Raw genomic sequence first — 14465 nt, forward strand, 5'->3', positions numbered from 1 at the left:
ATCTTTAATTTGCAGTCAGATAAGTAATAAACTTCTGTGTATCAACTAATTTACAACACTAGGAGAACTACGTATTAATCCTATTTGCAAAATGGAAATTTCCCAATGATTTTTTATAAAGTGATAATGATGACACAATTATTTGTATAAAACACAATAAACTTTCAGTAATTGAATAGAGCTTAAATGTGTTCTTTTCCGTAGAATTTCTTGGACGAAGAGTAGAAATTGATAGCACATCCCTCAAGTGCAAAAACTAATGTTTAAAAACTTTATCAATCAATTTTCAATGGAAATAAAAGCACACAATAGCAACTAGCTGATAATTGCCCTGCAAGTGTGACCTTGCCTAGCCCTTAAAAGTTTCAAACTAATTAAAGTTGGCCTGAATGCCGGAAACTTTTAAGCATCGTTGACTGAAGGGCTAATTTGTTACTCACCTGCTAGGACTTTTGAGATTTCCAGACCCAGCATTTCGGTTAAGAGCTTTGAATGACTACGTTTTGGCTGTAATGTGAAAAAAGTGAAAAATGATCTTAAAAGTTAGGTCAAGGTGTCCGAACATTCCCAACACATTTTCCATAGTAAAATATCAACAACATCCCTGAATGTAGTGAACGTCCGAAATAACCCTTCTCAAAACTGTTTAGGCAGATTGTATGGCTGACAGCTGATTATTAGGGCCAGTTATTAAAGTTGAAAGGTTTCAAACGTAGTTATCTTCAACAGCTCAGCCTACCCTTGTAACATTATCTGAAGTATTCTTTAGAGGAAGCTGCGCCTATCGTGTTTATAGGCATTTGCATAATAAGTTTATCGACAAAAATGCTTGATGGAGCAGGATGGAATACTTTCAGGTAAATACAGATATTTTACTCAGCTCAAGTCAAGCCAAAATTTAGTTGTTTAATTCAGTGGGCAAATAATCGATTTTTAAATATGCGGGGATAGAAGTTTGGGATGGGGCAATTCGCCCCATAAAGAGTTATTTTTAGCTCCGGCAGGGTTTTGATAATTATTGGCTACCTCCGATACTTGCACACTGGAAAGGCATTTGATGTGTTGCTCAGGTGGATTAAAACCGCAATTGTTCATTTTAGTATTTCGTATATATCTGACAAGTCAGAAACGTTCCAGAAACATACCAATTACTATGCTTTTAGAGCGCTTTGTTTGGAGCAAATGAATAAGTAGACCTTCAAACAATGCAAAAAGAACAAGACCGTTTACGTTTTCAAAAGAATTCCCTCGGATTCCTCCGGTGAATTTTGTATACTCTCGCGAGGGAGATGAAAGTTTCCAATATACAAAGGGAACGGGTTGTAAATGACCTGAAGTTTAGCTATCCACCCTCGAGATTAAGATTACTTTTAGAATTTTCCAGCAAACTGGAATGGGCGACTTTGGAATTGGATATTTTTTCGGTTCAGCATTTAACGTTGAAATGAGTGTCAATTTAAATTACAAAGCCAGTGCATTTATAATTGGCCAAATATAAATGAATTATTTAAATGAAATATGCCAAATGAATTACCAATTTGCAAAATCATATTTGCCCCACCCCAATTGCATTAACTGAAAATATCAGGGCTAATTACATATTTGATTGCACTAAGTTTAAATAAGCGATATATTGGATATGGATTTAATTCATCCATGAAATGTGACCAATTAATTAAATAAAATGCATCGGGTAATGGTAATATGATATTTAAACGCCTATTTAGGAAATTGCGTGTAATTTTTCTGCCGCAAATTTTCCAAATTACCGAAAATGCACAAAGGACGAATGTCCAGCACAACCTTAGCGGTAAAACTGCTGAGACGCTCAGTCGGAAAATTGACCATTTTCACTAGTTTATTTGCTTGTTCTCCGAAAGAATGTACGCGGCTTTTCTTGCTTCTTTATTTGCTGCAACTTGCAGAATGAGCAGGACCTTTTTTAACATTCTTATCTTTAAGGGTCTCATTTATTTGTTTGCTGCTTGCTGACTTATCAGAAAGAGTTTTTGAGCCCCTCACTTTCACGTTCACGTTCACGAATTATAAATTATGTCATCATCATTTTGCTTGATTTAGTCAGAGCGCATTTTATTAATTTGTTCGGCATTTACAGTAAGTAGGTGCTGTTGATATTTCTCTTTTACTTTCAAAGGCAAATGGGTTAAGACACGTTTATCAAAACTGGAAAATTTTAATTTATATGAAGAAAATTGAACCAAACGATTAAAATAAACGGCTAAACTTTATGTTGTTGTCGTTGAGAAGTTTTCCCAATCAATTCAGAATGTGAGTGGAATGAGCCGGGAATACAAACTGTGCTCTTTAAACGGTTTAATTGAGGCACCGGTATGTAATTTATGGTCGTATGGATGAATTTTCCAACTTCAATATAAACGTGAGCAATTAGGGTGGGTGGGTTTGGTTTAGTGCCATAATTTCTCTAAAGGGAAACTGGCAAAATAAACGGTTAGTGTGTATTTTCAATTTCGATTTATGTAGGTACAGATTAGAACTTGGGCCGATACATGCACATGGTAGAGTCACATAAATAAAAACTGCTATAAATTGAAAATATAAGCAGCTGAACGGATTTTCGCTTAAAACTTCAAGTTTGGAAACTGTAAAGGAAATTAAACGATTATGAAAATTCAGTGATTCTTGCCACTGCATTTGTGCACTTGCGAAGATGTTTTAAAATGGAACAGTCCAAAGTTTCTTAGTTACTTTCCGAAGTTCGGCTTTCGTTTGTGCATGAAAATTGTTCCGAATAATGGAGATAGTTTTGCAATTGAGGCATTTTTTTGAAAACTGAGCTCAAATGGGAAGTTTCCCACTTAATGTTGTTTTGGGGGCGAATCGGATACCAAAGTGGTTTTTTTTTCGTTTAATTAAATTTCGGTTTTTGTGTTTCTTGGAAATCTCGTTCTTTTGGCGGCATGGAAAGTTCTCTTGATTTAGCTTAATGAATCCAATAAAAATCTGTTTTGTTTTGCGGCCTTTTAATGGCCTTTGTTTGCACAATCGCCGATGAACTCCCAGACACACTAACCATTCGAAAAACTCCCTAGCTGAGGTTTGGAACAATTTCTGCTTGTCAGAAACTGCTCGACTTAATTTAGGTAAAAGTTGAGTAAAATTGACGAGAGAATGGAGAATTTGTTAATATCAACAGCACGTCCCGTTCTAATTTCCGTCACATTGCATGCTAACTAGAACACTTCGCCAAACAGTAAGCAGATGAAAAGCACCGCTAGAAAATAAAACCTTTTGGGACCCATAGAGAACTATTTGCGTTAGACCCTATTTAACAGGAAGTTTGACTGAGCAGACCAAAGGGATTATTTTAGCTGTGTAATTTTAACTATTTTGTAGGATCTTCCAACGGTTGCAGATTTTCCAGGTTATTTAAAGTTGAGTAAAAACTTTAAAAAGGCATCGATCGATAAAACGAGCAAAAAGCCAGTGGCAAATTGAAATTATTCAGTGCGGTTATTAGAGGCTTCACTGCCAGCAGATTTTCATTTGGGTAAATTGAGGTTTCTCTTGTCTATTGGGTCGGTGACAAGCGGCTTATAAAATGCTATTAACTCACATTTAACCATAAATCTCTTGAAAGTATGAGCCATATGGCCGGCTGCATTCACGTTCTCTTCTTTGGCCACTTTGCCGGATTCGTGCCTGCTGAACGCGGCAGGACTTACATATCGCCATTATCCCAACCGAGCCAGCTCGGCTTTTTATCAGTGACCTTCCATTTTAAAATCGGCCATTTTCCGACAAATATGCCACCACTTTATTCCAAGACAGTTTAACTTCATGAAAGTAGATCATAAAACGCCGAGGAAGACCGGGTGCTCGATAAGTGAGCACGAAATTTATCTATGTCACATTTAAAGGCAAAAACTTTCGGGGGTGAAGTTGGAATGCGACAGAGTTGCAAAGGAATCACTGACTTTCCTATTCAATTTTCTATGTGCATCACAAGGTTATAAAGAACGGGATAAGCAAAGTTTCAAGGCACCGTAACCGCGCAATGTTACTTGCCAAGTTCAGAGAACTATTGTGCCCATTGAAATACAGCAAGTAAAAGAGTCTGTTTTATGCTCATATTTTCACTAGAAGAACTGTCGAAGCTTTTCTTTTTCTGAAAGTTATTGATCAATTTGTGGCCCACGACAGCAATATACCGAACGATGCTTTAAATTCGCGCTCCAAATATCAGTTTTACGACACTTGAATATTTTATTTCTTTTCTTATTTGGATGGCAACTGCACAGTGTGCACCTTCAAAGGATAGTGGGATTTTGCAACTTTTTTGGCAACTCACAGTTTTTCTTAAACTAACTAAAATCGCTTTAGCTCTAAGCTTCCCTATTGCTGTGTAATTTCCTAGAGACACTCCTGCAGATTTATTATCAGGCCAAAATAAATGCTGGCGCATGTACTAAAATCCCCTATCCATTAGTTGCACGAAACTGCTTGCTGAAGGAATCATAAAACACTATTGACACGTATCATGGTTTTTAGGGTGCTCCAAAAACGATTACAACTTCCCTGGATTTCAGGGAATGAAAGCAAAACAATGTCATTTTATAAAAGTAGCAGTAAATTTTTCAACGAAATATGTTGTCGTAAAATACATAGGTGTAGATGTGCTCGACAGCAGCATATTCTACTCGGTTATATTTTCATGAGGATGGCCGAAGCCTTATGTATATTGAGACAATTTTATTTTATAATATTTCATACTTTCCGGTCATATGCGTGCAGCTACAGTTGCTCTTGCATTCACTCTGCCGGAATTTATGCAAAGTCATAAATTTTATTCGGGAATTTTAATAAAATGGTTCTTTTTCATCAAACTCGATTGCGTTGCATTGCAAAACTAATCATCGGTATGCAGCAGAAGGTAATAACTTTCACGAGCAATTTTTCCAGGATATTGAATGGAAGATTCTCCAGGAAAAAAACATAGCTGTGTTCTTGGTTTTCGCTAATATTTCTTTAGTAGGAGCCAGTCGGTGTTAGCAGCAGTTTGAACGAAGACAGAATGCGAATTTTCCACTTAAAAATTCACCCTGAAGTTGCTTCATTTTTTGAGGTACAGAATGCCTAGTAGATGATAGCAACTAGAAAGAGTAGCTTCAAAAAACCGAAGAAACTGTGGTGAAAGCAACAGGCTGCATTTGAAATTTCCTTGAAATATTCAATTTAGACAGCACTTTTTTATTACTTGAATCATTATTGAATCAATCTCCAGATTAGTTCCTTTCGTGAAAACACCAACTTTCTCGGTGGTGGATCGACAGAATAACCTTTTGTAGTTTTTGTGAAACTAACATTTTAACATTAAGACTGATGTAGTATAACCAAGATTGAGTATGAAAAGAGAAGGCAGACGCTAAAGAAATAAAAGGTGAAATAATAATATTTCCATCAGTCTCAGTTAAAGTCACTGCAGAAATAAAGACAGGTAGAAGCGTTGCTGAAACGAACAAGAGTTGAACGAAAAATGGAAAAATGTATGATCTATGACTATGCTAAATTCTATAGACAGCAAAGAAATAAAAGCTGAAATAACAATGTTTTCAACAAACTCGGTTAAAGCTACTGTGCGCAATATATACAGAGATGAAAATATTGTTTAACTGGTTAAAAATTGAAAGTAAAAATGGAAGAAAAATGTAGTAATTCATGATCTGAAGCTAAATTCGAAAGACGCCGATGAAAGAAAATATGAAATAACACATAATTTCTCAGGTGAAATCAATGTAGCAATTACAACGCAGCAAGTAGAAACAGTAAAATGCAACCCTGGTGGAATTATATGCTACATAACATGGAAAACAAATTAAAAATGTTGAAAAATAAAAGCAGAATAGCGGAGAACCACTTTATTTATTATAATATATTTATTAATCATGACCAACAAAAGAAGACCGCACATTTAAGAAATATTCAGTTAGACAACAAGTCTGAACGTGTGTAAAAATACTGATACTAATCGAGCTTATATATGTAGGCATTAACTCTGAAATACCACGAACGACACAAAGGGAAAACCAATACAAAATTTGCAAAAGGAATGGACACGAAATAAGCCATAGGAAAGCTTTTATTAATCATGAAAACCCGTTGAACGTTAAATGTGGAAAATAAACCTAATTTGTATCACCAATTCGAAAAATAATCTTAAGAAAATAATTTAAATTTATGATGCATATCCGAAGCTAAAAGCAGAGAAAGAGGAACATTTGATACGATAGAAGAAAATATTATTATCCACTTCAACGTACTGGAATAGTAAAAAAGCTATTAACGCAGAATCAGACAACAGAAATACAGAATCTCATTGAACGAAAAAGACATTTGGAAATGGTTGAAAAGAGCAACAGAGGAACAAAAGGAATAAAATTACTGATCTATGATTGACAATTTTAATGACGAAGTTTTAATAATTTACATTTATCGATATAGATAGAGCTTTAATAAAAGTAGAATATGTAATAAACACATTTAAAAAAGCCACTCACTGTATATTTAAGACTGTTGGCATAAACATGGCCAACATAAGCACTTTCTGAAAACTGATACAAATCAGAAACAGATTCTCTTTTCATCCTGATTAAACTCAAGAATTGATACTTGAGGATTACTTTTCCATTAAAAAAAAATTGCAGAATTTAATCCGGCGTACTGAAAGTGATAATTGACATCTTTAATCATCGTCAGTTCGAGCGATAATTGATTTTTAAGGGCGTCCTTTGTGCAAACTCCGTGACCGAAAAAAGCTAAAAAACCTGCAAATAATTTTACAGCCGTCTCTCATAATTCGTCAGATGATTGATATCCGTCTGTTTTAGGGTTATTCTAAATTACAAGGGTGAAAAGTTACGAATTTAGCTGAGATTAATGATTAAAGACTTTTCTAATTAATTCTCCCGAAAAAGAATTTACTAATAAGGTTCTCTTGCGAGAATTAGTCGTATATCTTGCTTAAAATACTCATTACTCATAGATCCAGATTAAACGCAGAACGACTCATAGTTTATGAGTTGCCCAGTAGTTATTTGGATCTATTCTTCAAGCTGATGTTAACAATAGATTTTAATTTTAAGGCTCGCGCTAAACTAGCTTGGCGTCAATCATGCAACATTTTGTCTGTTCCGCAGCTTCTATAAATCTTGCGACATTTTGCACCTGATGCTTAAATGCAATTCGGTTTCTGCGATTTATCAAGACGGTGTTAAAATGATTCAGGGGAAATACTTCAAATTCAACCTGATTGATGGACTTCAGTTTATTCCACAAAAGCGGTTAATCGTTTCGGAATTGTATCTATGGGCTTTTATGATTTCTCTAAGGGCAACTATTCTAATGTGTTCGGGCGAGGATTAATTTGCTTTTTACTTCAATTGCTTAAAAGCCTACTGCATTAATTCCGAATAAGAAAAAGACGTAGCAGGAAAGACAGCAAATAAAATTGGAGTAGAAGAAGCTTCGCTTTTGTTTTCTTTGTGTCTTCAGATCCCAGCTGGGCACTTTTTCCACTAATAATTTATTAGATGACTGCCTTCGTTCATTAATAATTCCATCACATTCTTGTAACTCTAAACCTTCATTTTTTCTGCAAATAGACCTAGTTTAATTTGGCGCCAATATTTGCTGTTCGTGCATTACTTATGATACGGTTTATTTTACTTAGGAAGTCGAATTACTTTTCTTGTGAAGTTTTTTTTCACGTTAAGTTTAAGTGCAGTTTCCAATAGAAATAGGCATATTTTTCGAGCGAAAGTTCACCTGGATTAGTTCAAGTGTTTAATATTTCAAGGCAGAGATAAATGACTGAAAACTAATAAAAATGTGGCAAAGTATTCGTTGATACCATATATCATTCCCACAAATCTCATTAATGGTTCTTCAGAAACTTTTATATGAAAGCGCCATTCAGCGAACTAAACGAACAAAAATGTAAACAAGCATTTTATATAAAAGTAACTCCATAAAGGATCCATTAAGATGGATTACAAGTGTGAAAAGAAAAATAGTACTTTTAACTGCGGTGCCGGTAATCAATTTTCATTACAAAGATTTATTTCGACTTTTGTTCTGCTCTTTTTTCGAGTGAAAATCCCTTTCGCCAAATAAGCACCATATAACGCTATTATTCTTTTTCACTGTGCGAAATACTTTAAAATATTGGGGTCGCAATTTGAACACATGGGAATTTATTACTACGGATACGCTTTGTTTGGCAATTGGTATACTACCACAGCTTTTTCCGATCTAAAATCAGAAATGCGCTATACAAGCGATATTTTACGAGATGTATAATAATCGCATGGTCATTCTATATCTCATAATTTAACCCCTGGTTAATGATGCGGCAAATTCATATACGAGTTTACTCGATTGAAATCAACTGGTTTGGCCATATTTTTTTTGGAAAATATAACCAGCCTGGAACCACAAATCTGGAAACTGTGGAGATGTTGGTACGTTTGCTCTTCCACAACATAAAGAGTAGGAACTATGATAACGCAAAAAACTGTCTTTTCAATTAAAAATTAACCGGAGTGCAGGCGTTGTAATGAACTTTTCAAGCTATTACCCATCTTAAAAGTGCTCAATGATAATAAAGCAAGGCTCTCAGAATTAATTGCTTGTTAAATGGCTTTCGAACACAAAAGTTTCGCATTAGTTTTCTCTGGGCATTACAAGCCGCTATTTAAAGTCGTTGTGGGAAATATCTATAAAACTTGAAGTTTATGGTTAAAGTTTCCGAATGTGCTTAGATAACGAGATAAAAAATAGCTTCCTACTAAAAACTTTGTTTACCGCGCTAATATTTCAAGCTGGAGCCTTTTTTCGCAATGCTTTAACGCAATAGTTTTTGTGCAAACTTTTCATCTATTCAGAAAATCTGGACGACAACATTCCTTTCTGGTTTGTTTGTCTGTATTTGGTTTGTTTGCGATCCAAGTCGTTCATATAATTGGATAATACGGAAGAAGCTTTTTTGAAAGAGTGAACCCAAAAGGTGAACCACTCTTTAATTAGACTTTGTTCATTAAATAAATATTTTAATTTTAAAAGACAACATGTAGGGACACATCGTAGAACTGGTTTCTTCCATCTTGTGTTCAGGTCAATAACATACATTTTAAACACTTTTTTTGGATTTAAATACATTTTTCAAAATGGATTCGATGGAAGAGTTTTTCTCTTCGGTTCAGACTGTAAATACTTTTTCTCATTCGTTTCGTTTTGCTCATAATGAACTTATCCAACCCAGTGCAGACCTTGGTGTGATGGCATGATTAAACTCGTGTATTATCTCGAAGTAAAACCGGCTCGGGGTGATAAATAATTTGGGGCCAAGTTGGCACGGAAATTCGGGCTTGCCGCAATCATAATAAAAGCTTCTTTCCTAAAGCAGGCGACAATATAAAAGGCGATTAGAATGCCGCCTCCGACCTCAGCCAATGGCGCCACAAATAACCAAAATATGCTGATGCGCATTATCGCGTCTCTCCATTCGCTATCATTATGGCTGCATACCCTGTTCTCGATTTAATTAGAAAAATATTTGAAAAATACCATCACCATAGTCTACACAAAGCCCCTTTGGGTGGAAGACGACGAGATTCTCTCGGGTTACTGACTCCAATTTTTTACTTTAAAAAATCTATATTGGACAATATATTTGGGGCGTATTAATGCTGGTATCAGGTTAATTCAGCCAAATATTTTGTACTCGAAACGCACCTAGTTTATGGCAGAAAATTCTCAAACTAAGGATTTTCTTGAAATTAACTGCTCAACAAAATCAACGTTACACTTCCAAAATATGGAATTGGCTAAGTTCTGACTGTTGCGAGCCATTTGACTTCTGTTTGCGTTTAGTGCAGTTTTTTCTCAATTAGTGTTATTTTCTGGAATAAATTAGTGCATCAGATAGGGTTTCTACAGGATGGCAAATGAAACAATGAAAAATTGGTGAAACTGCAATATGCTTTCCATTGGCCAAAAAAACAGTTTTTTTATATTTCAATGTCTCAGGCATTCACATACACCTCATATCTCGAAAAAAGTGATTGCATTTTTCGTCTGTCTCGATTATTTAGAGAACTTCACAGCCGCCTTTAGAAAAAATAAATTTACCGAGTAACATGAAAGAAAGAAATATTTTAAAGTGAACTTCCCTTAGTTGAAAATCTTCCGGAATCACAGATTACGTGGGCAATTCTGATTTTGCGAATATTTTATGCAATGTTGCATAACGAATTTTCTTAAGTTTAAATTAGTAAATTAAATTTTAAGCTTCAACGTGAGTTTTCCAAGAGCAGAAAAGTTATCAGTGCAAGACGAACAAGTTGATTTTTCAGAACATCCTGTAAATAGAAGAGTTAGCCACAAAACTAGAAAAGCAATTCGATATATCTTGTTGATGTTGAGATCGAAAAAAAAACTATTTTTTGTCCAACTAGGCGCATCTCAACTTTCCGCAATTTTGCATTTTTTCATCTGTTACCCTGTGGAAAATTCAGCTGAGGGGCTTAATTTTTACCAAAACAGTGACTACCAAAACGCGAAGGGGGCTAGATAAGGGCTCAATTATGACCCACAAACTTTCAACTCTAGTAAGAATTTTTAATTTTTCATCAAATCCCCAGTTTTTTTTTAAATATTTTTTCGTTCAGCAAAACATTTGTTACATCAGCCCATTGGCTTATAATTTACCCATTAAAAATTATTTGGCAGCTCGAATAACGCAACTAATTGTCGTTAATTATAGATGGTTATTTCGGAAATTAATTTTGCATAGGGGCGATGCTTTGAAGATCGATAAAATATTCACAATCCACCTGTAATAGGTGAACATTCTGGGTCAGCGCCCTCCCACAATTTATAAAGTAGCATAATAATAGCTTAGCGTATAAAAGCACAGCATATTTAAAATGTAAATTTACAGCTGTGTGTATTTTGAAAAAGCAATTTCGTTTTCCTACACTTTTCATGTTTCTGTTGATTGAATAATTAGCGTACTTAAAGTCCTTCAACCTTAAGTGGTTTTAATTGCTGTGCAACGTTTTAAAACGAATTTATTCGACAGTATATTTAGGATGCATCGTTTTTGCTTTCCTGTAAGTGAGAAGGGTATTTTCCTGTAAGCTGGATATGGGGCTACTACATTTTGAATTTTACAATAATCGAACGGTAAAATGGGAGGATGTTGGTAGGTACATTCAAGCATTGAAATTAAAAAGTAAAATATCTCTAAACTTTTTTTACCTCCACTTTTGCCTGTCGGAATCATCCAGAGTTGACAAGTCCAGAGTTGTCATCAGCTAAAGCTGAAGACGATGCTTCGGCTGCTTCCAAAACGGCAGTAATGAGCAAAAAAATTTTTCCACCAACTGAAATCCCTAAAAACTCCACCGCTTCCAGCAATGACCGCGAAAGTCCAAAATGTTTTTCACCTTCATTCATGATAAAACTTCGTCGTTCACTTTTGGATGTTTTTTTTCTATTAAACAGCTTTCAAACTAACTTAGGTTATATTCTACGAAATTCCCTAATTCAAACGAGACCATTTTCCCCAAAAATCCGCAATTCCTACAGAAGAAATCAGGCTGATTTACAATATGCTTGTAACTTTTACATACAAACTGATTTAAACTGAGCTAATTCAAAACTAACCCAAACCAGAAAACCGTCCACTCTATTCTCGAGGGTAAACTTTATTATGTCCCCAAAATTTGATGATTTATTAATTAAATATGTAACATTTTATCATTGTCAACAACAACAATTAAACAACTAATATTTAACGGTATTGTTTTAATTTCGTCAAGATTAATGATTTATCTCTGTCTGGAGCAGAATCCGGTTACAGCGAGTGGTGAAGAGGTTTTATTCGCAATTCTTATTTACAATGTAATTCATCCTGTCAGGCTAGATTAGGCGAATTTTAGTAAATGTAATTACTAAGATGGGTAGGGCAATTAATCAATTTTAATGCTACTGTTGAAACAATAAAAACTATATTTTCGTAACTTTGAGTATGGAAGCAGTCAGATAATTGATGATAGTTTATAACTATAAGAAATAGCGTCCGATTATGCATTCGCAGTTTATCCAAATGTGTTATAAAGGATAAATGGTTGGATCTTTGAAATTATGTCAGAAAACAGTGCATTTTTTATGATGAAAATTAAAGTACAAAATATGGTTTTATTCCATATTACTTAGAAGAGTTATATACGACAGTCGCCTCCAAATCGAACCTCGGAATGTAGTTATTAAAATCCCAAGGGATAACAGACGAACGACTACATGTTTTGTCCGCCCTTTAGATTAGCTTGCAAACCAAGTCATTTCGATTTTCCTGCATGAACGGAAATACCTAGATGTATGTGTGCAGAAGGTATCCAACCAGCTATGTTAAATTGAAGGGATTTTAAATTCCACACTGAGGAAGTATCGACAAATTCCCCGTTTCTGAATTGTATCTTTTCACATTTAATAAACGTACACCCTAAAATAACTTCCCTTCATCCGGAATGCAATTACTAAAATTCCTAAGATGACAACTCTGCTTACACTGTTGGCAGGCTTTCGGTATCCAATAATCCTCACATTACATAGTCCTGCCTCCAGCTACAACTCGCCTAGAATATTAAGGTATTCCTGGAAATTGAAACGTCTTACAACAGGAATTTGCATTCATTCACATCAGTTTTATTATCCAGATTGGCGACATCGCCGGAGCTCGATCAATGAAAACCGGAAGTTGCTAAATATTAAAAATCTTCACCAGAATGGTCAGCTAAGAACGAAACTAGCAAAAAGCATGCCGTGGTAGAAGACAATGCGAGTTTGAAAGGCTTAAACCGACTGGGAAATCATGAACGTTGAGGCTAGTAAGAATAGCGCTAGGAAACTTTAATTTATTTTGCCCCTTATCGGAAATTGCTTTACTGTGCTATTTCTGCGGAAATATTCCAGGAATCGGTACTGTGCACTACTATATGTCTGCCAGAAGGATAAAAATGTTACGGTTTTTGGGGATTTGCTTGTTAAATTTACATCGTGACTTGCTAAAAATTTAATTATTTTAAGCGGCATTAAACATGTTTCGTGTGGAACATTCATTAGTTTCTCTTATGGCCTATTACATCGACATTTTATTTTATTTCTATAAGTTTTTTTAGTAAGAATAGGATCCGAACTTGGAAAAACGATTAACCTGAACATTCAAGTTACTGTACATACTTTTCTGACTGTGTTTCAATTCCAAATCAAAATCAATTCCTGGGTTTCAGTCATTTATTGTCTCTATTTATCAATTAAAATACGTTTCGGTGTATTTTTCCACCATCATCAGTTTTTCTAAAATAACAGATAGTTAAAAAAAAATTTCATTAATTTAAAAAACAATCACAGTTCGTCAACAGCCTCATTATATCACACACTAAAATACATCACAATTGCAACACTTTAAAACATTCTAAAATTAATTAGGCCTAACAGGTGATTAGTCAGGACAATCAAATTTGGGAAGAGAATATTATTCTACTAGAACTAGAATTCTTTGTTCAGATACTTAAATATTTTTACTTACGTGCGTAGCGTTGTTGCTGCTTTAAGCCTTGGCATACATTTGGAGTATTAATTTTGTCCATTTTGGACACAAAGCGAAATACTGTTTATATTGATTTGTTTTACTTTCAGCTATTTTTCTTTGCATTCTGAGAATATCATTTTTGGTTTGCAAAATTCTTCAATATACCGGGTGTTAGTTAATATTCTATGTTTATTTCATTTAATTAATGTATGATATACTGAGCTAAGATTGTCGGTATCCGATCTGAAATAACAATGCTATGAATTTGATGAAACTGATGATGGTGGAAAAATACGGAAACGTATTTTAATTGATAAATAGAGACAATAAATGACCCAGGAATTGATTTTGTTTTGGAATTCAAGTTACTGCATCAAAATCGAATACTGTGGAAAATACAGCGCGAAGAGAACATGACACAATTCGGCATTTTCTAAAAACCAATAAACACGATTAATCTAAATATTCACGTTTCTGCATAAGAAACAAGCTCTGTGGAAAAAATGGGAAGAGAAGCATGGCACAATTGCTTCCAAGAGATACCATGGGGAAAGTAACCTACAAACATAATACCACTTAATTATAAATGAAAATCGAATGCCTAGATAGAGGAAAGTCAATAAACCGACAATTGGGCGAAAGAAAGTGAAAAGAAAGCAAAAGCAGCAAAATGTGGATCAATTCAAAGTTCTAGCTCTTGAGCAACTAGTAGCATGGAAAAAGATGTGTTTCGACTTCTAAATTTTTTATTGGTCAGAAAAAGCGATAACAAATTATTGCAACATCTGTACATTTACACCAGAAAAGACTGATGAAACGCCAAACGAATTTG

The 14465-nt window shown here is 34.7% G+C and overlaps 1 protein-coding gene across 1 annotated transcript in view; it reads left to right on the plus strand.

Moving 5' to 3' along the window:
* The window catches only part of LOC109533628 (alpha-2 adrenergic receptor), a 132291-nt gene that overhangs the window by 42337 nt on the left and 75489 nt on the right, over positions 1 to 14465 (plus strand). The window lies entirely within an intron of this gene.

Source organism: Dendroctonus ponderosae, unplaced genomic scaffold (genome assembly GCF_020466585.1).
Source record: "Dendroctonus ponderosae isolate FM_Combo_2020 unplaced genomic scaffold, Dpon_F_20191213v2 Dpon_F_20191213_5, whole genome shotgun sequence".
In the NCBI taxonomy this organism is placed as follows: domain Eukaryota; kingdom Metazoa; phylum Arthropoda; class Insecta; order Coleoptera; family Curculionidae; genus Dendroctonus; species Dendroctonus ponderosae.